Raw genomic sequence first — 27,564 nt, forward strand, 5'->3', positions numbered from 1 at the left:
GGAAGGGAGGAGGGAGTGTTCAGCAGACCCGAACACACTGAGATGTGTTCCAGTGAAGTGGACTATTATTCAAGAACAGATGCAGAAATAGTTGAAATGGTTCATAGGTGTTCATTTAATTGGTTTTCCTCTGTGGGAAACTACTTTCATCTTTTCAATATGGATTGAGTCATATCCTCTTTATTTGCCACAAGCATTTATTTGCCATAACTATTTTAAAGCATTGGACAATTGCTGCCTCATTCTCAGGGAGCTGATTGGGACACCCTTGCTGAGCCACTGTCTCGCCAAATGGCTCAAGAGTTTAAGATGAATTCCCAGCCACTGGAACAAAAACTACCAAATCAAAGTATGAGTGAAGGTTGTCATTGATTAACAGATCCTAGTTTTAACTCTTTTCTGGGCAATCTGCCAGGTGTTGGAAGCAAAAAGGCTTGCAGGCTGCCTTCTAAGAGCTTATAATCTATTTGGGAGAAATGCGACATATACACAGAACAATGGTTTGTAAATGCCAAATATGCAGTGAATAGACAGTGGAAGTTATAGGAAGCAAAGAGGCTGACATTTGCAATGTAGCTGATGAGGTGAGGATTGCTGAGGAGGTTAGATTTGAGCTGATCTTTATTCAGGGCTACAGAGGAGAGAGCAGAAGTCATTGCAGGCAAAGTGAACGGCACATGCGCACATGCACACACACGCGCACACGCACGCACACACACACTTCCAGGAGATGGGAGAGCCCATATTTGCCTAGAACCTAAGTAAACCAGTTTGGGCAGAGTGGAAAATCTGCTGGGGAAGTAGGATGAATGCTCCCATTATTTTCTCTATCAACATGCTCCCATTGGATGATCTCATTCAGTCTTTCATGTTTAAATAATATTTATGTGCTAATGATTCCTGGATTTGTAACTCCAGCACAGACCTTACTTCTGTTTCAGACTTGTTCGTCCAAGCACGTACTCAGCCTCTCCTTTTGATAATCCCACAGGAATCTCAAACTGAACACACTCACAAAGAAACTCTTGGCTTCTACCCTCCTCTTGATAAATGGCATCATGATCACCTAGCTGATCCAGCCAAAACCTTGGGAATTATGCTTGACTTCTTTCACTTTAATTTCCCCACTTCTACTCCATCTGCAGTAGATGTAAACTTCTACAAAGAATCTCAAATCTGTCCACATTTCTCTGACTCCTAGCGCGATCACTCAAGTCCCTACGTCCAAGGCACCAACTTCTCCTGCCTGTCATTCTGTAATAGCCCCCTGATTTCGATCCTTCCAAGCTTAGATCTCTGCAGTCCTTTCTCTACCCAGCAGTTAAAATAACCTCTTTGAACTGTTATCAGATCAAATGCCAGCAGATTACTCTCCTGCTTAAAACCCTTTGATAGCTTCCCAGTGCTCTTAGCATAAAATTCCAATTCCTGCTTTGTGGGTACTTCCCCCGCCCCACCCCCATGCCTGCCCAGCATTGCTGCACCTTCTTCTGATAGCTGCTTCTCCAGTTTTCTTTAGGGAGTTACTCTCTCCTTGATTCTTACTGCAAGTGTCCTGGACAAGCTGACTCTACTCCCTGTGTCAGGAGTTGGCATGTAATACCAGCAGGAACAATACTCTTTTCTTATGTCACAGCAATTGGCTCAGAGATGAACATATATCCTGAGTTGATCCATAAAACTGGAGCCCAGGTCATTTGCTAGAACATTGAGAATTTCTGGCTCTAAAGGTGATGTATACCTTGAGCTATAGGAACCCAACTCAACCTATAGCAAAAGCCCACTCAGAACAAAGGAGACTAAGAGATAAAGACCAAATCCTGTTGACTCTCTTTGAGCCCAGCATAACCACATGCCATGCCTCTACTTGTCAGTTGAGTCAATAAATTCCATTTTTAGTTTAAGTTGGGTTTCCAAGTGAGTTTGTCTTGCAGGATCTGCCTCCTGCCTAGACTTGAACCTTATCACAAACCTTTCTTCTCTACATATTCAACCTTGGACCTGAGACACAGTAAACCCTTTCTCACCTCAGTGTCCTTGCTTTTTGTGTCCATGTTGCTAAGAATTCTCTTCCCTAGATTTTTAAGAGGCTGCACACTCTCATTTCTTAAGCCTAAACTCAAAAATTACCTTTTTAAAGAGCCCTTCCAAAACTACCCATCTAAGTCAAAGAGACTCCTCCAGTTCCCTTCTATAATGTCGTCTTGTTTCATTTAGAGCAATGATCAGACTTTATATCTCACTTGTTTACTTCTTTGTGTACTTCTTTATTATCTGGTTCCTCCATTAAAGTATGAGCCTCATGCCAGCAGAGATTTGTCTGGCTTTTTCAGTTTGTACTCCTGCAGTCTAGCTCAGTGCCTGATACACAATAGGTGCTTAATAATTATTTGTTAAATGTGAGAATGAATGCATGCATGCATGTATGCATGCATGCTCAAATCTCCAGAGATTCATCTTGATGGGAAGGAAGGAAGATATAGGAAATACTTTACCAAAAAAGACAACAGACACAATTAGAAGATGCAATCTTCCTTTTTCTTGAAGGCTTTACCTGGAAACTACAGAGCATAATGTCCTGCAAAGGAGGTGGTCACAGCCAGATGTACTCAACACAAGCCTGTGCTGAGTCAGGGCAGCAGCTGATGAACTGGCTGGTGTTCTATGCTGGCCCCAGGCAAGGGGACAGCCCTTACCTACAAGTCACTCTCAAAAGCCACATCAGATCATTGGCTGGTCTTGGCCAGGGTTGCTCTAGTGCGCTGAGGTATCGGGTCAGAGTTATATTTTCCTCTTTCTGACACGAACCACCCCTTTATTTGGAAGGGCTGTGGAGGGAGTTAGTTAGGCAGTCACCTGTGCAAGGTCTTGTTTCTCTGATCTTGCCAGGAAGGGTTTTGAATGCACTGCTACTAAAATGTGATAACCACCACAGAAAACATGTGTATAGTGCTTGCTTTGTGCCAGGATGGTTCTAAGTGTTTTATATGTATTAACATTTAATTCTCATAGCCACTGAGGTGAATTCATGGCCGTTGAATGAATTCCCATTGAGAACTGAAGTCTGTCGCCTCTCCTATTGTATCTAGATGGGCTCTATGACTGTTTCGACCAATAGAATATGGTGGAAGTGATGATGTGCCAGTTATGAACTGTCTTATGGAACTTGCTCTTGGATGGTCCCTCTAGGGGAAGCTAGACACCACGCAAGAAGTTTGACTGCTGTGCTGGAGAAACAACAGGGAGGGGCCTGAGACTCCATGGGCAGGTAGAGGGGCTGGCTGAGCTTAGCCTTGAGCTGTTCCTAACAAGACGCCAGACATGCGAGAGAAAAAGCCATCTCAGATCCAGTCACCTAAGGTGACCCCAAGTTGATCCAAGTACTGCCTAGCTGAGCCCGCTTAAATCCCTCACCCACAATCTTGTGAGCAAACTAAAATGACTGATTTAGGCCTCCACCCTTTGGGTAGTTTGTATTAAGTAATAGATAACCATAATGACCACCCTATATCGTAGGTGCTGTCATTATCCTCATTTTACAGATGAGGAAACTAAAACACAGAGAGGTTCAGTGACTTGCCCCAAGTTGCACAATAGTAAGAGGCGGACATGGGATTCGGGCCCAGGCAGTCTGGGTCCAGAGCCTGAACCAGCATGCTCTCCCAGTGCTAGGTCTCAGCTGCCCCCAAATGAGTCCTGCCTGCCCTGGGCTCCTCAGATTCAAAATCACTAAACTCTTAGGGCATCTACCTTTTTATCTGCAAAATGAAGGGTTGGACTAGATTAAATATCAAAAGCAGAGTTTCTCAACCTGCTTTTTAGCAGGATAATTAGGCCAGATAATTCATTGTGGGGCTGTGCCGTGCCCTCCAGGACGTTCAGCAGTATCCCTGGCCTCTGCCCACTTGATAATAGTAGCACCTCCCCTCTCTGTTCCCTTTCCCTTCATGGTGACAAGTGACAATATCTCCGGATATTCCCAAGTGTCCCCTGAGGAGCAAACTCACCTCCAGTTCAGAGCTATCTCAAGTCTCTTGCAGGCTCGCTTCTGCTGTTTGGTTCCCTCTGTAGCATGGCTCCCTCTGTGTGCCACCCTACCCCACTCCCCAACCACCAAGAGACTTTTATCTGTTGTTTAAAATTGAGGAGGTACCCTCCCCTTCAGGACTCCTTCTCTGCCTCTCTGCTGCTGGGAGGAGTTAGGTGCCTCTATAAGGCCCGGAGGCCTTTCCGTGGTTCTCCAGGAGACATTGACGCAACTGTTCCCCTGCTGGCCTGTAAGCTCCATAAGCACAGTCTTACCTGCCTTTGTAGCTTCCATGTGTAACACAAGTTGTGGCTGGCTCAGTGTTGGTGGTTAGCAAATATTTTTTTGCAACAACGAATGAATGAATGAATGAGATAGTATGTTGTGGTAGTTTGGGGAACATTGGTTTTTGAGTCAGCTGAAATGGGTTTGAATCCTGGCTCTGCCACTTACTAGCAGTTGAGGAAGTTACATAATCTCCTTGACATTCCTTTCCGAAGTAGAGACAGTGAAATATCTACCTCCCAGGGTGCTGTAAGGAGAAAAGGAGATTATATCTATAAACTACTTAGTACCTTACTGACACGTAGTATATGCTCAGTAAATGGTATCTTTTACAAAACAAATGGTTTTTATAATTTTATGCCTCCTCACCCTTCATATACCTTATTCCTATTTCTGTAATTCTGCAAGCAGGCTTTGTTAGCATAGACACTGGTAGAAAGTCTCTTATTTCTCTTTTCCGCGAGACTTCCTCACTGTTGATGTGAACTTTTCTCAGTCCTGGATTCAAATTTGTATAGTTTTCTTGGCATTGTCACAAGATGCCACCTCACCTCTATGTGCTTTAACTGGCACAAAGAGAAAGGGGCAAGTCTGAAGCCTTAGAGTAGCCCCACAGCCTGAGGCTGGAGAGAATTCAGGCTCAGGTGACCAGATGTTTGCTCCTTAATCTCAGGAGCAGAGGGCTAGACCGGGGAGCTGGGGAAAGGGAGCTGGCAGGCAAAGCAGGGATGAGGGGAGTCACAGGAGGCATATGATCAGCTATATGGTTACAAGATGTGCTCGTTGCCCTTTACTTCACTTCTGGAGGACATCACTATGGATGACCGTTGCTAGCAATGAGCATAGTGGCATTTCATTTACAAATACTCATAGCAATAAGCAACGATACTTGAACAATAAGGGGATTTATGACCTCATTTAATAAGAAACCTGACAGAAAGACAACCCCAGGATTGGTTAATTTAGCTATTCAACAATGTCATCAGAGACCCAGGGTCTTTTTGTCCACAGTGTGTCATTGGCTTGTCTTGCTCCCATGGTCTCAAGATGGCTGCTATAGATCCACATTTCACACATAGTCAACAATGTGCAGAGGTAGAAAAAAAGGTACTCTGGCTCTCATTTCTTTTTATGAGCTATAAAAATGTTCCCAGAAGCCTTCCTGGTGGTCTTCTGTGTCTCATTGGCTAGCATTGATTCACATGTCCACTCTAAACTGATTTCCAAAAGCTTAGACCCATCTCTGAAGTGTATAGATTATTGAGGGAGAGTGAACAAAATTTGAGTTCTCTTAGGAATGGGAAGCCAGGTGAATGATTGTTGGTTAGGATTTAACAGGGTCTGCTACATAAGGTTATCCCATTTTCTTTGGGATGGTTGTCAGATGCTATAAATGTGAAAGGTGCCTGAAACCATGAATGAGGGAAGCAGCTAGTTGTATACCTAAGTAGCGTGTTGTTTGTTAGGGTTTGTGGCTTTCTAATGGATCTCGAATAGTCTTTATGATTTTAGTGGGACTCCTCTGCTTTCTTGATTTTAGTTTTCATCTCTGTGGCAAGAATTCAGATATTCCTCAGAAGACCTGCATAGAACTCAAACTATTCACATTTTGTGTGTATGACACAGATCATCTCAGAAAAAATAATTTAAAGAGATTTCTGTCTTCACAAAGCCAGGAGCTTCTTGAGGATTTATTGATTACTTCATCTTATACTAGCTATTTAGCTTTGGGCAATTAATTAGCCTCTTTGAGCTCCAGTTTTCTCATCTGTATAACAGGGATAATACTAAACCTTCCTTCGAAGGGTTGTGGTGAGAATTAAATGAGAAGGAGTCTAGCCCGGAAGCTAGAGTATGGAACTCAGAGTATTGTTGTTGCTGTGTTATTACATTATTATTATTATTTTATCCTTAGCTTTGAATCTTCGGCACTTAGTTAAGGTATGTTATATGCTCAATATAGGTTTGAATGAAAATGAATGTGGGAATGAGTGAAGAGGGAAAGAACATATGAAAAGTTAAATAGTGATAATGAGACTCATTACTAAAACAGGTCAACAATGCAGGGAGACTTGACAAGGCGGCAAGGTGTGTAATTCTCGAATGGGAGGTACCTTCAGGCAGTTCGGCCATTGACAAATGAAACACCCTTGCGAGGTGGAAAGGTTGGGGAAGCCTCCTCCAATAGGCAGTAGGGTCTGAGATAATCTGTGTAGGACAGATGGGAGCTGAATATGCAGAGAGGAAAGGAGGCAATTTCAGGTAAAGGTCCCCCATACTCAGACCTGAACATCAGGTTTGTTCACTCAGGGAGCTGAAGTTTAATTTGGTTCTGGATCTGTGGCTTAATTCTTAGGGCCCAGCCCAATCCCAGAGCCTGTTTTGTTCTTGCTGGAGAGTGGGAGGCTGCTGCAGTGCAAAGCCCACACATCTGCAGAAACATTTTCTTTGTAAACCAGCTCTCTATGACAACCATTGCATGCGTTCTGGGGTAGGGGCCAGCTGACTCAGGAATTAATCAAATCTTTTTATGCTACTTCTCATCAGCTTTCAAAGGGTCTTTACACAGAACACTCTTAAATGAGTAGTGAATGAATATTCGTAGATATATTTTCCCCATTCCCGATTCAGAAGGACACGGCTCTCAGAGCTGTTTGTGGTTTCTTGGTAGAGGGGACTGGCTTTGGTCTTTGTGCTTACTGCAGTGAAGAGGGAAATGAGTCAGTCTTTGACCCCAAAGAAACAACGTCCTTCTCCTGTCAGTGATAGATTTGTCGGAGGCCAAGTCAGACAGCTTCATATCTCAGTGCTTGTCTTCACTGTGTAGAGCAGGCTGGCACATATTCTCCACAAATGACCCAGGTTACCCCCTGGGGACCCATGTGACTTGATTTCTCATAACCTGCTTTTCATTCACTTGCCTTGCCTGATCCACGGTTCTCGACATTCTGATTGGACACTGCCTTTCAGAAATAATAACCCAACATTTGAAGAGTACCTGGCAGACTGAGGGGCTTCCACTCACATTATCTGATTCCTGAGACTACCCTGAGAGGAATGCCGGTCAAGGATCATTTAACTCACTGCCCAGCTGAGGGGACCTGAAGCTCAGAGAGCTAGAGAAGTCACAAAGGCAGAGGTGAAATTAGAACACGTGAATCCTGACCCACAGGCCAGTGTGCTCTCCATGGCCCCGCTGATGCTGAAAGCCTCAAAAGCTCAAAAATCGGTCCTGAGGATGTCACATCATTTTTGAATTCTTCATCTAAGGGTCTAAGCAGTTGTTCGAGTTCTGTTCTGAAAGAGATGTCCTGAGGGCAGTCGTGCTCCAGAGTGTTGACTGAGACCCAGACCAGCTCCAGCAGACTCGGCATCTCTGAGACTCACTCCAGTGCTCTGTGGGAGCCCCTGGCACAGCATGGAACAGTCTGCTGCCTTTCACCTCTCTCACAGGGCATCTTCAGGACTGCTCCTGGCACAGGACCCCATCTGTCCTCAAACATTTCACCTGCCAAGCAGGCACTCTCCTCCTCTGATTATGAGGGTGCTAACAGGCCAGCTGCGTGGAAGACAATGGGATTATATCCTTCAAAATTGCAAATACATTGACTCTTGGATCCAACAATCTCACTTCTGGGAATTTTCCCATACACGTATTTGCATATATGTAACAGAATTATGTACAAAAATTTCCATTGCAGCCTGTTTTGTTATAAAGAATGCACACGATCTAAAGGACTGTCTTTAGAAGACCAGTTAAATGAATAGTGATGGAACCGCGTAAACACTACACAGCTACAGAAATGAGTGAGGAAGTTCTTAGTAAACTGATAGAGAATGATTGCCAACAAAATGCAAAGCAGTGTATATAGTTTGCTACATTTTGTGTAAGGGATGAGGAAATGAGTATGTATTCATATTTGCTTGTGTTTGCATTAAGAAACACTGGAAGGATACTTGAAGAAGTAATAATATATTTTGGGGGGATGGAGAATAGGATGAATGGGATGATAGTGAAGAGGGGGTTAGACTTTTCAAAGGGCACTTTTTATATCATTTTGAGTTTTGAAGCATTTTAATGGATTATTTATTCAAATTATTAAATTCACCAAACTTGCTCCCTACCAGCCAGCTAAGGTGGAGGCTTCCTAGAGATAAGTGCATTTGAATAGAATTCAAATCCTCACCCTTTGAGCCATCACCCAGGCAGCTCATCAAGTCATTAGAACATACTGTTACCCAGTAGGAGCCACCAGTCAAGAGAGAATGTGTCACCCCAAATGTAGATATGGTAGAAGGCAAAGAGTGTCCTGAGCTGGGCAGGAGTAGAGTGATTGCTTGGAGGATTGAGAAGCTGCCCAAGGTCACTTAAATGACTTTGGAGTGTTGTGGAATTTGGGGCCTCACCCTCTGGATCTCAGGTGAATTCCCAGGACTTCCTCCTGCTGTGCTCTGGCGTGACTGAGTACTGTGGTCCTGAGATACGCCACTGTTAGCATTGGCAGACATTTTGATGCCAGCTCTGCTGCTGTTCCTGGCCTCATCTAGAATGAAGCCTGGTTTGACCTGGCTTCTAAGAATGAAGTCTTGGCACCAACTGCTCCATTCTACTATCAGGGTGATACTGAAGACCTTAAACCACCTCAGGAGTATAGCGTTTTTCCACTCAGCAGCAACTAAGTGCCTGACTGCTTTGGCCCTGCCCAGGGAAGATTAAACAGTTCAATTGCACCTTAATTCCCCTCCTCCTGGAACCCTACCTTTCCCAAATATGTCTCTCTCCTCCTGTTGAATTCAGTCCCAGAAACCGCATATGTCTTAATTTTACTAGGCAAAATTAAAATGAGCCCCACCTTCAGCAGCAGAGCTGGCAGGGAGCCCTGATGGTCATCACTGGTTCTCCTGTACGACCTCTGCTTCCCTGGGGGGAGGGGATAGGTGTGAGATTAATAGGTATGCCATTCTTAAATATTTCTTAGAGCAATGAAAATAAGGTAGAAAAGAGCAGATTTTTCCTGCCAAGCAAAATAGGCTGGCATTCCACAGCTTAGAATACCTCCAAGGCGGCTTCATTCATCAGGAACTTTGAACCATGCACTTAGCACACTCGGAGCATCCATGAGCACTTGGTAAGTGCTTGTGGACTGAATGTGGCGCACAGGAAACTCTGGGCTCTTCCTACAGGCATAGTAGATACATACAAAGAAATGGGGGTTGCTGGTCAAACTGGCTTAATTTGGCCAATCTGTTCCATTCTTCAATTCCTCTCCACCGTGAAAACAGGGAAGTTTTAACTTGTTTGTTTTCTCCCTTTATTCAGATAGATGACATATTTCTTTTGCTTTATCTTGGTTCTAGGGAAATATTTAGATAGGTCAAAGGAAGACCAGACATCTTAATAGAAAGGGCTCTGAGTTGAAAGTCTAGGCTCAGACCCCGGCCCCACCCACAGATGGCCCGTGGTTTATTTCATCACTGTCTGTGGGCCTCATCCTACCTGTGGAATGGTAGTGTGAATCTCTTTTGTGTCTTCAAGGACATTCTGAAAAGAAATGAGCTGGTTCTTTCCCATTGTTTTCCTCTTTCTTCCTGTCTTCCCACCTGTCCCATCCTCTCCATGGGACTGTCAGATGCCCTTTAAAAACACCTCATGTGAAAATACCTAAAGTCCATGTCTTCAAGGAGCTCACTGTTCCTAGCAGAAAGTAAGCAAAGCACATACTGACCAAAAAAAAAAAAAAAAATACTGAGAAGCATGTGCTATACGGTCAACAAGAATAAAGTCCTGTGATAGGACAGGGAGCCCCTGGCCCAGGACCCCACTAGGAGGAGTCAGGAGTGGTGCCTGGAAGTTGCGAATTTAGGACCTGGGAGCCAGGTGTTAAAGGTGGGGGCACTGCACTCACCTTCAGGGCAGGCAGGAATGTGTGAAATGGCCAAGCACAAGATAAGGAGCAGAGAAGCACTTAGCTGGTTGAACAAAGCCTTCCTGCAGGCAGATTCTAGCCCCTGGGCTGCGAGTTTGTGTGTAGGACCTAAACAGACAGACACAGAAGGATGGGGAGGAGGAATGGCAGGAGCCTAGACTTCTCAGCCAGAAAGAACAGTGTGGTAGACAGTGTGGATGTGGAGGATGGGTGCTTGGGAGGAGGGCTTGGGAGTGCTGAGCAACTCCCCACTCAGGTTAGCACTTGGGCTATCCCTAAAACAATGAACCCCAGCTGAGAAGCACTCAGTCCTCCAGAGGCTTGGAACCCTGTATACTTGGATTTATTATTATTATTATTATTATTATTATTATTATTATTGTTATTGTTATTACTATCACCAAGTAACTGCATTTGGCAGCAGGACCTTTGTCAGGGTCTGCCTGAGCTCACCCACGCCGGCATTCAGACAGGCCAGCCCAAGTCGGCCCAGCACTCTGGCTCCCACCCACAGGAAATGTCCAGGTGGCTGTGGTCCGCCCTGGAGGCACTGATGAATTCAGTCACTGACATTTAGCTCCTCCTACGCCTGCTCAGCTGCATGGCTTCTAGTTCCTCGTAACAATACACACGGCTGGAAAACTGTGGAATGGTTTTGACTAATGTGATAGTTTTAACCAGACAAATCTCTGCTTCTTCGAGCTGAGGCACCTGAAAAGGTGACAACATCTCATCCTTCATTTGTATTGAAAACAACCTATGCTGATACGTCTCATTATGTTTCTCAGAAGATCTGGAAGAAGAAAAGCATAGTCTATGTATGTACAATTAAATATATATATATATATCTCACATATTTTTAAATTTTCTTTCAGAAAAGATGAGCAGTGGGAATGCATAAGATTACAGTAAAACCTGAGGAATTTGATGACACATTAATTGAGCACACACTTCCACTTGAAGAATTGCCCTGTTTCACTTCTCATTTCAGCTGAGGCTGCACCCAGCAACTTACATTTCACAGTCATTATTAGTATTTCTGCTAAGCCAAAGGGTCAAGGGAGTTCAGTCTGTTTGCAGATTGTGCTGCCTCGTTCAGTTATAGAGGCTGAGTCTACAGTAGCGAGGTAACTGGATGGAAAGGGGTAGATTCACTTAATCGTCTGGAAGATTCCTGAGTGTCCCTGAATGTCTGTTGTATAAACCAAATATCTAGAGGGCTTCCAGAACTTTCATATTTTATCCAAAAACTTTTTTGGGGCCAGTAGTGCTGAAATCCTTGCTTAACTTGGGAAAGTCCCTTCCTTTTCCCATTGACCCTGGGGCCTTTGGGCCATGTAAAACTGCCACTGGTGTTTGTTTTGGAGAGAAGCTCTCAGGGGCACTGGCAGTGGTCGCTCTAGTTCGTTCTTTAAGGAGAGTAAAGATGAATGCTTGTTTTCGTTTAGGGCCTTGGCTTGCTTTCACTTGAAACAAGAAGCAAAGAGAAGAAAGGGAGAAGGAAATGGAATGAGGTCATAGGCAGTAACTGGTACAAAGAATGGCTCCACGGGTCCCCTGGGGAATGGGCCTTCATTTGTCAGCCTAGAGATGGAGGTCAGTGTGAAATCTAGAATACTCTTGTCATAGGAAGAACCTGTCTGGTGGGTGAGCTACAACATCAAGTATGATCGGGGGTTCCAAACTCCTGTGTCCATAGGGACCAGGCTAGTACTTTAAATAGGGGGGGAAGGGATTGTGGCAAATGGGAGAGGCCCTGTCGCAAGGGGGCACTTGAATCAACTCCAGCCAACTGTTATCTAGTGGGAATATGGGTCCAACATTGTTAAATGTCATTGTTTTTCAAGAGAAGGTAGACATCCAGATTTTTGTATTCAATCTTTTGATTTCTTAAAGGTTTTATTATTATTATTATTTACATATTAAAGCAACTCATTTAAAAATATGAAAATCTTATAAGGATTATTAAAGTATATTTGCAGTCAGTATATGGCCTTGCAGTAAGTATGTGGCCACCAGTTTGCTATCTCTAGTTGAGATCTTTTTCTGGCTCAAGGCAGGATTGTTCTTTGCAGATCTTTTTAAGTCTGTGAGTCCCTCAAGTAACAAAGGTTTGAGATCTATGTGTCCCACAGTATCCTGGTCTTGGTGTGGGAATAGGAATAAAAGAGCATAAGGCAAAGTCCTTACTTTCAGTTTAAATTTCAGAGAAGCAAGATTAATGTACATTCTTTCCTTCCACAAATATCTATGAAGCACCTTCCATGAGCAATACTTTGTACTGGTGGATGTAGCTCTTTGCTCTTTCAGATTATAAATTCTTTACAGGGGCTTCTAAGACAAATTAAGGTCATAATGGAAAATTAGAGGCACATAAATTGCTAGAAGGCAATAATATCGTGTAACATGCCACAATGGCAGAACAAGATTTACAGATTCAAGGGTAACTTCCTGCAAGATGATTGCAGAAAAAATAACCTTAGCAACAGTATGGGGAAAAGAACCTGAGCAAAAGTGTGGAGAATGAGAAAGCCAGATGTGCTTAGTTACCCTGGGAGGCTCATTTACTGGCGGGATGAGGACAGTGAGGAGGTTATTGCAAGAGAGAAAATGAGCAATGGGGAGGCTTTCACCATGGCAGTGAGAACATGATGGGAGGGGACAGTGTGAGACACTGTGAGACGACATATTAGTGGAATAAATAGTGCTTGGAAATGAGGTGGATATGGGGGCCAGGGAAGTCAATAGTCAGGAAATATCATTGAACTTTGAGTTGAAATGAGTATTTGGAAAATATGATATATTCGTAAAGAGCTCATTCCCAGAAACACACACACACACACACACACACACACACACAATTTTTTGGCAAGGAGATAGACAATGACTTTTTGACAATGCGATTCAGATACCAGAGGGACAGCTAGGTGGAGAAGTCCTAAGTATTGACTTCTTCACCTAGCTGTCCTTCTGGCATCTGAATCTTATTGTCAAAAATATTACTCTAAAGCTTTTGAGACAGATTGGAGCTAGAGATAAACATTTTGGAATCTTTATCAAGATGATGAAGTTTGAGAGTAGATAAGATTGTTAAGGAGACAATGGTAGGGAAGATAATTCAGCTGAAGGAAGACTTCGGGGAGCATTGCTCTTAGGATATCAGATAAAGATTCTCTTGCATATAGAGCATAAGAAAAAGCCAGAAAGGAAGATGCAGTAAAAGCCCCAAATGCAGCTGAAGCTGAAGACAATGGACCCAAGAGAATCTGATAATTAATGAATCATAAAGAAATCTTCAATGAGCAGTTTCGGTCAGATGAGAATAGAGAGAAAAGTAAGGATGTGAAAATGTTTAAGAGCAAATTTGTGATGAAGAATTAGTGACAAGCCATGAAGGAAACTCTCTCATTTGGGCAGCAAATGAGAGAGCTCAGCTGAAACAGCACTGATGAACACAGATATCAGTGACTGATGACCTTCTGAAATATTACTTGAAGATGTGATTTCCCTTATGTCCTTACACTAGGCCTTTCTCCCACGCAGGCAGCTCAGCCTTGCTGTATGTACTGTCTCAAGGAAGGGGTGCTTCAGCGGACAGTTTCTCAGAATACCATCAATAACTTTGGAGGAATATGAGGCTCCCCGGTCTTATGACTAGATGAAGAGCCTGCTATTTAAGGAAGGAAGAGAGTCAAAAGGGAAGTGAGGGGTACTTTAACATTGTGTTTCCTGAGAAAGTGGCTCTGCTCCCTGTAGCTTTGTGATGGTTAAATTTATGTGTCAACTTGGCTAGACTGTGGTCCCCAATTGTTTTTGTCAAACACGAGAAGGTATTTTTAAAGATGTGATTAACATTAATAATTGGTAGACTTTTAAGTAAAGCTGATTACTCTCCATAATGTGGGTGGACCTCATGCAATCAGCTGAAGGCCTTAAGAGCAAAAACCAGAGTTTCCCAAAGAGAAAGGAATTCTGCCTCCAGGCTGCAACACAGAAACCCTTCCTAACTTTCCAGACTTCAGACTCAAGACTGCAAGGTGAACTGTTACCTGAATTTCCAGTCTGCTGGCCTACCCTACAAATTTTGGATTCTCTCTCTCTCCCCCCCTCCCTCCCTCCCTGCCCGCCCCCCTCCATGTGTAAGTAAGTATATGGGTATATTTTAGGATTTTTATCTATATCTTCATTTATCCTGCAAGGTTTTTTTTCCTCTAGAAAGCCCTGACTAATAAAAGCCCCTTAAAACTCCCAGAGGCATTCAGGGAACATGTGAGCAATGGAATTGTAAGACCCCAGAGAAGTAATAGTAACTGAAGTGAGTGAAGTAGGAGTGGCAAAGACGAAGTAGGAGTGGCAAAGACGAATTAGGACCCAAGCTCCTTCTAAAAGGGGTGACTTCTACTCAACCACAGGTGAGAGTTGCCATGTGGGATTGGAGTCTGGTGTTGTCACGCAGTGTGATTAATTAAGAGAAACCAAAATCCAAATTATTGTGAGAAATCACTATAGGAAGGGTATTAGAGAAGAGGTAGGTTTTGAACATTCCATAGAAGTACAATCTACGCTGAAGTGTAGGAAATACTGGGCTTGGAACCATATAAAATAAGCACAAGTCCCCTCCCCCCAACTCCACCTTATACCCAGGGTCCTCCCTACACAAAGAGGAAAATATATGCCATGAGTTTGAGCTTTTCTGAAGAAAATTAATGATACTGATTTTGGTTAACCGAGGCATTTGTTTTTATGTAATCATCACAATATTTCCTTGTTTTAATGCGTAGGGAAAAAGGGAGAGCTCACCTTTTCATTGACTTCATTTATGTCATGTTTTTCAATCCTGTCAGGTTTATTATTAGAATCCTTTAAATGAATGTAGTTTTATGAAGACAAGGTAACTTCGTGAAACTTCAACCCAAGTTATTTTTATCTCGCTACTTTGAAAGGGCATCAAAGCTCACAAAGCAGAGACAAGAAAGAACAAACAACAAAGGTGAGAAGCCAGCTCTTGCACGTAGGAGGCAGGCTTGCACGGAGCGCGATTATGTGGCAGGAGGTATGGCCGTGAATCATGAAATTGTATAGCAGATTTTTCCCTAGGAAAAGAGGTTCAATGAAACAGACCAACCTATTATTGAAAGTGACATAAATGCTGGTTAGCATTATTGAACCACAGAAAGCTCAACTGATTATGATTTTTTTTCTTTTAAAAAGCAGCTAATTGCCAAGGATATATTTCCCCCTGCTTTTCAATGCATTCTGATGTTAGAACAAATTTGATGATTCATGTAATTGAACAAAAATATGTGTTATTACATAAGAGAAGGGAAATGATTAAACTATCACTTGGGTGCCTCTCATTTCATAGTTCATTATGCAACATGTAGAGAACCTTGAAGTTTTCTATTCTCTTAATAGTGAAAAATGTCCTTTGGCTGAAATGGCTTCTAGTAAACCATTTATACTAAGACTTCAACACTAAAAACAATAATACCCTAATTCTGGAAACTTGCCCTGAAATATGTTGAGTGCCAGATGACACCAGAAACGTCAATAAAAGACAATTTCTAGTGCAGCAAGTAAAATGCTCATGGCAGACACAGGGCCTTGTTGGCTGCAGAGAAGGTCTCTGGGAGGTGTGCTTTTTTCTGGGCTCAGCTTTCATCCTGTTCAGCTTGCTCCTCTAAAAGTTTTCAGAATAAAATAGGATAGTGAAACCTTGGCTGCAAATCAGAGTCACCTGGGGAGATTTAAAATATATATTGATGCCGGGGTCCTATCACCAGAAACTTATTTAATCGGTTTGAGTTGTGGCCTAGGCATTAGGGTTATTCTTAAAACTCTCAAACTATTTATAATGTGCACCCAAGACTGGGAGCCAGTGATCTGGTACAGAGCTCAGAAAAAAAAATAACTAATTCTATGATTTATAGATGAGGCAACTAATACACAGAGAGACTCAGTGATTTGCTCAAAATCACACATTTTATTAATAGCAGAGTGGTGACTAGAACCCATCCCATTATTTTTCCTATATTAGTCTACCACACAGACTTTGGCTTATTGGCTGGGGAGAAATTAGGGACTTAAAAGTGCTTGTGAAATAGTCAAAATATTATTGGTAGCTACCCCTTCCTCCTGTATGGAGGACCAGCCACAAGTTCACCACTCAAAAATGTTGTTGTGAGTTGTTGGATATCTGGATCCAGATGGAGTCAGGTCTCTTGGCCTTCCTTCCTCCCTTGGGCTTCCTGTTTGAAACTAAAATGCTTTCTAACATAGGCAAATGTCTACAAAGGCTCATTAATAACTTGTGTGAGTAAGTCTGCTCTTTGGTGAGGTCCTTCATCTTCACTGCTGTGCATGGCCTTTGCTCAAAGGAAACCTTCTGTTTTTTATTCTGTACTCATCGATCAATTAATTCACAAGTGGACATGAGCACCTACTAGAGATAGGATCTATGCTGACTGCTTTGAGCACAAAATTGTTGCTGCTTTCAATCAATATATGCTCTAAATGAGGAACATGATATCATAATGGACTTTTTTTCTTGCTTGCCCAGCAAGAAAAGTTCATGTGCATATAGGCACCTCCAGATTTATAGCTGAGCATAAACCCCAGCCTTGGCCAAAATAGCCTGAAACTAAGGAATAGGCAATTGGTGTAAGCTGAGTCAAACAGGCATGGCCCCAGGGCTTACTGGAGCTGTGAAGAAGAGGCTCCGGTCTGTGGAGTGACTCCAGTCTTAAAGGCAACCAGAGCAGAGAGAGGAGAGACAGGAGCATTGCTCTAACGGCATTGTTTGAGTCCCTGGGTTCAGCCTCGTCTGAAGTTCCCTAGACTTTCCCGAAGACCCAGGACTTCTCAGCAATGTAAACCATAACTTCCCCACATTCTTTTTTATTCTTCGAGCTAGTTTGAGTTGGGTTTTTCTCCTTATCAATTAAAAGAGCTCTAAAACATGGAGCTTTATCTCAGGCCACTTGAATTGTTTGGACAGTCTGCTCCCATTCATCTTCCAGACGTCAAACTCAGCTGAGGTTTTTGGCCAGCACGAGTGCTGATAAATTGGCTGTCCTGCCAGATTTGTCTAGTGTCTATTTTAATATCAATTTGTTTTCCGAAGCCTATAGAGAAACTGGTGGAGACATTTGTTTGGTTATATGTAAATTAATTTGATTTTCATTGGTAACACCCTCATTTGATGGGGCTCTGGCATTACAGTAGCCATTTTTGATGAGACTTTCCACTTTCCTATAAAATAAATTCACCACCTGTCTAAATACTAACCGGTAGACCAAATTTGAGGCAGCTTTTAATTTTTTGGTTATTAACATATATGTGGAGTGTAGTTGAATATGCGACTTGAGACCTCAGCTACCTTTTAAATTCATAATTATGTACTGCAAACTGACCCATAATCACAGATGTGTCACTGATGGAGTTACTGAATAGGCAAACTCAGTCTATGCTGAGGGTACGAGAAAAGACAAACGTTTTTTAAATATATTCACAGGAGATATTAGAACTTTGTTGTCTTTCTTATACTCATTTTGTGATTTAGAATTGTGCTGATTTTCAATTATGTATCAGTAGGGAATGACAGGTGTAGCATAATTTAGCCTCTAAATATTTTAATCTGTCTCTAAATGCCAAGTAGTATAAATGTAAGAACTGAAGAAGAAAAATGTATCCTAGTGTGGGAAATGAGTTTCTAAAGAAAAAGGAGCAGGGAAGGACCATAAACTCTTTAATCATTGGGATACAAAACAGTTCTTGGTACAGAATGTATTACTTTATGCCAAGAGTCTCAATTCTTTTGTAAACAGTTTGCAATTTCAAAGACTCTGGCTTTCTAATTTATTTAAAACATCAATTGCTTCATGAATTGGCCTCAAGTACTCCTTGGTAAGTTATTTATGTGATACTTGACTGCTGGTGCAGGGTCGTATCAAGACACAGCTGTATAAACAAAGACTATTAACCTGCTGGTTAGACTGAGCAGATGCTTGGGTCTGTTTAAATCCATTGACGATTTCAAATTACTATGTCTCCAGAATCTTTGCAGAACGGTCAACACTAAAGATGACAGGGATGTTTCTAAATAGTCCTAAAGACAAACCGTGTGTGCGCTCCAAGGAGTGACTACTGAAGAAATAGGGACTGGCATTCTATTTCCACTCAAAATCGTGAGAGAAATTTCAAATAGGGTGAAAGGGAGTTCAGAAAGGAAGGAGATTTTAGACAATCTTCGTGTTACTGATGCAAACTCTTGTGTTTTCCACATAAGGTGCATTATTAACATTAGTGCTTTATTGGCTAATCGTGAAATATTGGGGTTTCTGCCTCTTTATTCTATCTGAGATAAGCTTTTAGATGACTGTTTTTGTTTGGGTGCCCCCAAGCAGACCCAGAGACGAGGCTGAGTTTAGCTAGTTTTTCAAGGTAGATCCCAGAAAGCATCCCTGAAGTAGTGGGGACAGTGAGACAGGGAGGGGAGGAAAACCAGTAACAAATGGGTCACCACTGCGGCTCGGTCGTACAGGGTCTCTCTCGGCAATTGTGGAGACTTGAGTTTCAGAACTTTCCCAGGGGGAGTCAAGGAAGTTGGGACATTGATCCACTAACTCTCTCCCCTCCTTGGTTGAAGATTGCCCCCGGGGGCTTTGAATCCTGGAGAAAACCCCCAGGCTGAGGAGAGCAGCTTGTCGCTTTAGATGAGAACCTGTTGGGGTGCAAGGAAAGGGCCCACCACCGCTGCAGGTGAATAGAGGAGGGAATTTTATGGGTGGAGCATCGATAGGGTCAGCCACACTGGCCGTTTTTATATATTTGAATTACTCGGGGCAGATTTTCCAGTTGTACCCCAGTCACATTAGTGAGACATGTGAACCATAGAGTAGTAGAAGCATGGTTAGATTATCACAGTGTCTCTGTGATAGGAAATATGAAGCCATTAACACCATGCTTTTGGAATTCTTAATAACAGGAAAAATGCTAGTGAAATACTGCTATTAAGTGAAAAGAAATTAGGTTGTAAAAACCTGATTTCTGTTATAATTTCAGTTACATGAAAAAAAATATTTATACATAGAAAACAAGACTAGAAAGAAATATACCGACATGTTAATGGTTTTTATCTCTGGGTGGTGAGATAATGGATAATTTTATAACTTTTTATACTTTTTATTTCTCAAATGTTCTACATTAAACAGTGGTATTTTTTTTTTTTTAAGTCAACATGGCTTTTGTTTTTCTCTGTGTGACCAGAGTAAGTGGGAAGCTTGCTGGGTGGCCAGGTGGTCTTGCTCTTGAGCTTGTTAGTTTGCACGTAGGAGGCAGACTGTTACTCAGCTCTGTCTCTGCTGCCCCGTTCTCCAGGACAGTCTGACAGTCTGTGGATGTTCATTGCAAGAATAGCCCATAAACCTGTTTCTTCATGAGCTGCAGAGACTGAGAGGGCCATTCTCAGACAGTATCTGCCCAGTGAGACTCCTGCGAGGGCAGTGGGGAGGCAGCGGCTGTCACCTGCTTGGCTCAGAGGAGACCACCAGGGAAGGAGTACCTGGGAGGGGTTATCCATGCGTCCTTTGTTGGGTCAAGCTGAGGAGCACACCCTGGTTCAGTTTTATATCAATTTATGGTCCTTAGTTAGCAGCCATTCAGGCTGCCAGTGGTCAGAAGGCAGTGCATTCTCAGCCCCGTCTGAGGATAAGCATGATGCTAGGAGTGGCAGAAGAATATACATAAGAGTATCCTTAAAGATGTAATGTTCCAGAGGGAAGGCGATGTAATCCATTAGAAACGATTGTTCATATAAAGAGGATGTGATTAAAGACCAGTGTAGCATACAAATAAAATGTGTTAGGATTTTGGGAGGTGGTTAGGGAGGCATGTCCAAAAAAGAGTCACTGTAGACCAGAGTGGTTGAGAAAGGCTTTCTAGAGAAGATGATGCTTTGACTAATGGATCAATCATAAAATAATGAAAATTCTCCTAACTCAGTAGTGTTTATTGTCTTGGGTCATGTATGGCCCTGAGGATTTAGAGTTCTAATCATGGTTCTGTCTCAGATTCCCAGCGCGTCATCAGGACTATGTTTCCTGGCCCATTAAACACCAGTGCTAACAGCCACCTGCTTGTGGGCGCGTTATGATGAAAAACTGATGGTAAACATCCCGGGTAAACTCGGTGGTTCTGTTGCTGAAGGTTTAATAATGTCAGACAATTAAATATAGAGATAGTCACCAATGGGTTCGTAGTGATAGAAAGCTCAGTTATGCTTGAAACTGTGTCCGGAATCAACAAGTCAGTTCAGGCGTAATTTCTGCTCTTAGATATGCTAGTTACAAGCTGAATATAGAGAGGTGGAATCAAGTGGGGACTATTTATTCAACCCATCATGTGTGCTTAGCAGTAAGCTGGGTAACATTAAGAGAATTTAAAACATCATTAGCAAGAGTGTTGTTCTGGTGAGTTCATGGCACACAAACCTTAACTGGAAGGTATAAATCCTCAGGAGCACAGAAACTCAGCTAGATTTGTGTCACAGAGGTTACAGAGCCTTCAGGAAGAACTCTAAGACAGACGGGTTCACTGTTCCCCAAAGATTTGTTTCCTCATCTAATCTAACTCCTCAAGTCTCTGACCACAAGTCTCCCTCATGCACTTGCTTGTTCGATTAACGTGAAAAGGATTAAAGTGACTTGGAAACTATGCTTCAAAGACAGACAAACAAACAAACACAACAGAGCACTGATCTCTTTTTGCACCGAAAGCACACCTTTCTTTATGCTGGCCTCTATTTCCAGTATGGTTGAACCACCCCTGTGCACCAAGCTGCATAAATACCCACAGGGCAAGCTCTTCTGCCCTTTGGGACTGGGGCAGTCCTGCTGACTGAGGGAATGGGAAGAGGTCAGGGTTTACTCGGTCAGTTCTTGACATCAGGAGGGACTGTGTAGCTACTTTGTACAATGTTATATCATTCTATACCTGGCTACTAACCACCTGAGAAGAAAACACATACTGAATCTGGAGTAGAAAAACAATAAGCAAACAATAAAAATGAGGCCAGAGGAACACAGTAAAAACATTTTCTTGCGGTGATATTTGTAGCACTATTGCAAATATTGACTCACTAAGTATAAAGCTGAAAAACAAACCTGGTTTATAGCTGGGCCAACTACGTTAAGCGCTGGGTGCTCCCTTATGGAGTTTTTTGCCGACCCTGAGATTGAGCATAAAATGAGCACTCCTTTATGTGCCACCTGTAGTCTTCGTTGGTGGTGGTCTTCTATGCCCCCTCTAAATTTGTAAAGGGCATTTTCTTATGGAATATAATGGCCTTTTCTCCCAGTGATTAGAAACATGAGGAGGTAAGATCAGCTACATGAGATGACATGTGCCTTAGAGAAACAATCATTCTGGTTTAATATGGAAAGGTCCTGTTTTTTCCTTCCCTTGTTTGTCTACACTAAAAAGACCTAGTGTGAATTTCCCTCTTGGAAGAGGTTGCTGACCAAGATCTGCTACCCCATGGAATCATCATACTCGAGGCAGACTAAGCAAAAAAATTATTGTGAAAGAATAGAAAAGAAAAGAGGCAAATGTCTTAGGAAAAGCCATTTAGGGAAGAGGAGGTTCTCCTGTGGCAAAAGAAGAAGGAGGTCTGTGGGACTTGGGGAAGGGACTGTACCCCTGCTTTGTTTGGTTCAGGAGGCCAAGGAAGAGGCCAGTTTTTAAGGGAGATGGTTGTATGATGTGCCAGGAGATGAAGACATATACTCTGGGGTTCTAGGTCCTGTAAGAAATTCCTGTGCCTCAGGCATGGGTAGGGCAGTCATCCTCAGGGTAGGGGTGTGTGTGTGTGTGTGTGTGTGTGTGTGTGTGTGTGTGTGTGGTTACCCAGTAGGGCAGGGCTTTCAAGTGACAATTAGGTGGATTCATAGAAAATGGAGAATGATGTGCAATTGAGGAAACCAAAGCTTAATTTTCACTAGTTATGTGATAAATCCTCCTCAGCATTATAACATTTTTTTCCTGATTAAATCAGGCCTCTTCCTCACCATCCATGGACATCCTTCCTTGAAAGTATTGCACACTTCCTGATTTCTCTAGCTTTCCACATCATCCAAACAAGGGAAGCTCTGAAAATGGGTTCTTTACACAATTTGCTTGTTTGGAGGTTTACTCTCTCTCTTAACTAGATTACTCAATAAGGTATTTATCGTCAATTAAAAAAATATATATTTTATTGAAGAATGAATGGCTTCATTGCTTTGGTAATCTCTCTCCCTGCCCAGTCTCAGCCTTCCTCCTCTATGTGCAACCACTTTAAAAAGAAAATTTTGGCATCAGTTCAGAAGACTGTGGAGCGGAAGGAAAGGAGCTCCCCACCACACCTCCCTGGAACTATTATCTGGTCTTGAAGGGAGATTGCTTTGCTCCCTTGGTGAGAGCAAGCCTAGCTCTGAGTTTCTCTCCACCTGAAGCATCACAGGTTTTCCAAGATTGATTGACTTTCTCACAGCTGGAAGAAGACTCACATTCACGTCAATGGTCAACATTGACTTGAATCTTCACACTGGAGAGGTGAGGAAGGACAATAGTCTATTTTGTGGCCTTTGCTAGGGAAAGAGCCAAGAGTCCTGTGTCACCAAGACAGGATCATTTCACTGAAGACATGCAAAAAACTTCCACTGATTCTAAAGAAAATTCCAAAAGAATTTCAAAACATTCTGAGCATGGTGTTTATGCTACTCATTCAGACATTTGGTTTAATTTGAAAAAGGAAATCTCATTGTTTAGGAATTAGACCACGAATATATTTAAAGAAAAATACCACAGAATGTTTAAAGATGTAGCGCTTTATGTATAAAATATTATTTAGTTGACAGTTTCTAATCTTCTTTGCATTGTGCAGTTTATGGGTTCCTGTTCTTATGTCCTTGCTTTTTTGTTTTCTTTTTTACCTTCTTAAAAAACAACTGAAAATCCCAAGTCTTTAGAGGAGTATTCGAAGTCCAAGAAGCATCCTTGACCTAAGGTAAAAGAGTACTGCACAGGGAGCCAGGAGGCCTGGAGTCCAGGCTGCCTTCGGCCACTGGCCGACCAGTCTGGGGAAGCAGTCCACATCCCTCAAACACTTTGTCTTGACTTACTCATTACTGCAATGAGAAGCGAGGCTAAGTCATCCCTCAGGTCCTTCCCAGCTCTAGTATTTGTTTAACGATTTTCCTCTGAGAATTCCAGAGCTTTTACATAACTTGCAAGGCTAAGAGTCCATTTAGGGAAGCACATGGGCCACAGCTATGTTCTCATCACACAGAACTAGTCAAGCTCGGAAAGATATTTCAGCCAAAGACAGTATGGGAACAGTATGTTCAGACGGACTGGGGAGAGCTGGTAGAATTCATCATCCTGACGATCCGGGCCTTGGAGTGGGGCTACTGTCCAGCTCAGAGCTTGATAGGAAAAACTGGTTTTTCATTAGAATGCTAGTATAATGAAAAGGTGTGCAGGAGGGGCTTCCAAAACCAAGGGTGGGCCAGCTGTGCCACAAATGCTTGTGACATTTGGCTAAGTCACTTGCCTCTCTGGGACACTATTTCTTTATATGTGTGAAGTGAGGGTAATGAGATCATCCCTGCCTTTCTCAACTGCTTGCGATAAGATCAAAACACATATATAAGTACGTAAAAGGGTTTGAAAGCCATACCATGATGTACATAAAAGGATTGTGATCGGCTTTGAAAGGTATTGCTGCCCTTGTGCCTAGCCTAGGGAGGAAGTGGGGGCTGAGGATTTCAGCACAGGAGTGGAAGGGGACGAGCCTGAGCTGAGAGAGGGAGAGTGACAGGTCAGGTAAAGAGCAGGACTGGAAGAATGGTAAGCACAAGGAAAGTTCCTAACCAGAAGCCAGCTCCAGGCTGAGGCCTTTGGAAGCTCCAAGCCCACTGTGTCCACTTCCAAAGACTCCGCTGTGCTGTTTTGTCTAAAAAGAAAATGATGGGCTGTGGGACTGCAAGGCAAGGGCTCCCTTGCCTTGTGAGACACGTGAGCCCTGCTCAGTGGCTCCTGACATGCTGCACAAGAAGCAGGAACCTTGATAACTTCACAGGAAGGGGCTTCATAGACTAGTGAGGTGGTGACAGTGCTAAGATAGAAACCAGGCCAAGTAATAGCAATAATGGTAATCACAGTTGCTATTTATGGATCACCATGTGCCAGATGCTGAGCTAAGTACTTTGCATACATTTGCTTATTTAACTTTCACAGTTACCAAATGAGCTTGTTACATTATTATTTTACTCCAGTTTAGAGAGGTTAGGAGAGACTATGGAACATAATCTTGAGAAAGGTCATCGAACCCTAAATCTCCTAGCTTATCTTCATGATAGAATTGACTTTGAACCCAGTTTGTCTGGACTTTAAATCCTATCCTTAGTCATTGTGCTGTTCTGCTTCTCTTGAGTCCACAGGTTCTTATCAAGTCAGCTGAAAGCTGTCTGGACTTCAGCAGAATCCCAAAGAAAGAATCAAGTCAGTCCCAAGCAGTAATGAGACTAAGACACAATAGCAATCCAAAACGCGCCTGACTTGGTCACTTTTGTGTGTGCGTGTGTGTGTCTGTGTGTCTGTGTGTCTGTGTGTCTGTGTGTGTGTGCGCGTGTGTGAAGATAAAATAAATTGAATGTAATAAAAACGGTAGTTCTGCACTGGTCTAGGAAAAGTAAGATGCCCTAGAAAGAGTAGAAATGATTTGTTATTGACCATTCCAGCTAGTGGTGTGCTGATGCTGGCCTGCACTGGCTCATACCTTTGAGTGAGAGCCAATCGTGTGCATCTCTTCTCAACAGTCAATGAAGTTAGGTTGGTAGCTTCAATTTGGCCATGGTGGGACTATTAACACCATGGAAAACAGCAAACACAAATTAGAGCTTTATTTCCCTTCAGAGCCTGTTGAGAAACATGTACCTGCACTGATTCTAGACCTGTTTCTCATTTTTTCCCCAGTGATGTGTAGGTCCCTGTGAAGGGTTGGTCGTTTCTGAAACATGGTGTATAAAAAAGGAGGTCTTAATTCTACATATGTAGATATTATTTATGAATTAAAGGAGCCATTCTAACATGTGCAGGTGAAAACAACCACTGAGAGTTGTTCCACAACCAAATGTGCTCAAGACAATTGAGTAAAAGTGCTGGGGCCTTGCTGCCGGTTCCAGGGCAGCATCTTGCCTGCCGGGGAAAGGCTCAATGACCAGTTGTTGTTGTTGTTGTTTTTTATAAGGTCTGGTGGCTTGAATTGTGACAGCGAGACTACATGTCTGTGTGAATGACCTTTGCTTTTCCTCTCTTATATTTTAAAATTACCTACCAAAGATAATGTGGATAAATGAATGGAAGAACAGAGCTGACCACATTAATTTGAGGAAAATATCTTGTCAGATCACCTAATTTTTCAACTATATCTATATTCACCAGATATGGTATCTATAATGTTATCTATAGTATCACCTCTGTTGATTTTCCATGGAAATGGGGGCTAGGAATAGAATGGAGAATTAGAACTACAGATTACCCCTACACCTCAGTTTTGCTTTTACAGAGTAGAAGCACCTGTGTTTCAGCTGTTCTCCGAGCTCCTTCCTTCTTGTATCCATGTCAGTGCTCCTGGGGAGATGGAAATATCAATTAGACACTTAATCCAACATCCTTTAACTCGAGTTGCGAGAGAGTTGCACTCACAATCTTTCTTACTAAGACCCTCTCTAGGTCAAAGATTCTGTGTTATTTAAATTGTCATCCGTGGGGCTAGAGAGCCAAAATCAACTCTCTATGTGTACTATTCCAAAAGGTTTGAAGGAAGACTGGGTTTCAGTCCTAGATGTTCAGCCAGTTCCAGATCTTTGTCCTTTCAAAGCTACTTGCTTTCTTGATTGGGACTGAGCAGGTGGAAGGATACCTGCCCCCAGATATTCTAGTAAAATAGCAGCCAGAGCTGTAGTAAGGATAACAGGAGATTAAATGACCCACTGTGAGCTGGCAGTAGCTCACATGGTAGGGACAGGAGAATGCTGGGACAGCTGTGAGGCTCTGCCTGGCACATTCCTGCTTCTGCTGGGCACTGCTCCTCATGCAGAGGGGCTTATATAAGACTGTCACAGCAGCCTGCCCCTCCCTGCTGGTGCGGTTCACAGGAACTAGCTGGCTAGAGCCAAGCTCTATTTCTGGAATGCAGAAAGTTCAGCCGAAGGGTAGCCACTGGAAAGATATTCGTTTACTCCATTGAAGGGAGTAGAGATAGAAGACTCCTAGGGAGAAAATTATTTTGGGAGACCATTTTGTACAGATAAGCCAAGAACATTTGGGATCAGATAGGGTAAAAAAGCAGAGCAAGTGAACAAACTTGACGAGTAACTGTTCTTCCTGTTGTCATGCCCTTTGTTGGCTACTGCACGAATTCAGCTCCAGAATTTTAAAAGTGTAATTTATCCAGTAAGCCTGATGAAATGACTATGATTTTGTCTTTGCCACCAACCTAAACTTATGTTTGGATAAACATCATACATAAATAAGTACAGTAAATTCTCATTATTCAACAACCTCGGGAATCTCTTTCAGCTCAAATACCAGATCCCCCCAATTGAGACTTCTGTTATTCCATTCAGGTCTTAGGTAAAGATATTGTCGTTGTGCATACACTTTGTTTCGCTGCCTCACTAGGAGGTTAATTCCTTTAGGACAGAAGGAAGTATGAGGTATGGTGATAATTTACTGTAGCTAATTAAGGAAAAATTATCCGAACTCATATGTCTTTGGTAGTGGTGATGTCCATGTGTGTGTGTGTGTTGGCAAAATAGGTGTGCAGAGTCTGTTGAAAATGACAGTTTTGAAAGTGGGTAGGTTCAAAGCTGAGAAGGGGAGTCCAGCTGGGATTGAGGAACAGGAAGTAAAAATTAGCAACCAAGGCAGGTTGAAAGCAGGGATAGCATGTGACAGGGACAAATCCAGAAGGCAGGAACCAAATCAGGAAAGGGCTCCCCTGTGGCAGGAAAGCATAGAGAGTGGAACCAGTAAACTGGGCTTTGGCCAGACCTGGGACACTCCTGAAGCCCCAGGGTTAGCAAAGAGAGCGCATGTACCGAGCCAGCCCGAGGCCGGGCAGATCCTGGTTGGGGAGCGGGGGCAGAGAAGGTTGAAGATGGGAAAAGGGGGCGGAATTGAGTACTAGTTAGACCACAAGTTGCAAATCAAAATTCCTACAGACTTTTGTATATGTTTTAAATTGCCCATAATAAATTTATTTTAGTTATCAGAAAACAA

The 27,564-nt window shown here is 42.8% G+C and overlaps 1 protein-coding gene across 2 annotated transcripts in view; it reads left to right on the plus strand.

The window, feature by feature from the left end:
* CCDC112 (coiled-coil domain containing 112) overlaps window positions 1-27,564 on the plus strand; it is a 196,383-nt gene that overhangs the window by 63,971 nt on the left and 104,848 nt on the right. The window lies entirely within an intron of this gene.

Source organism: Rousettus aegyptiacus, unplaced genomic scaffold, assembly GCF_014176215.1.
Source record: "Rousettus aegyptiacus isolate mRouAeg1 unplaced genomic scaffold, mRouAeg1.p scaffold_m13_p_8, whole genome shotgun sequence".
NCBI classification, from domain to species: Eukaryota; Metazoa; Chordata; class Mammalia; order Chiroptera; family Pteropodidae; genus Rousettus; species Rousettus aegyptiacus.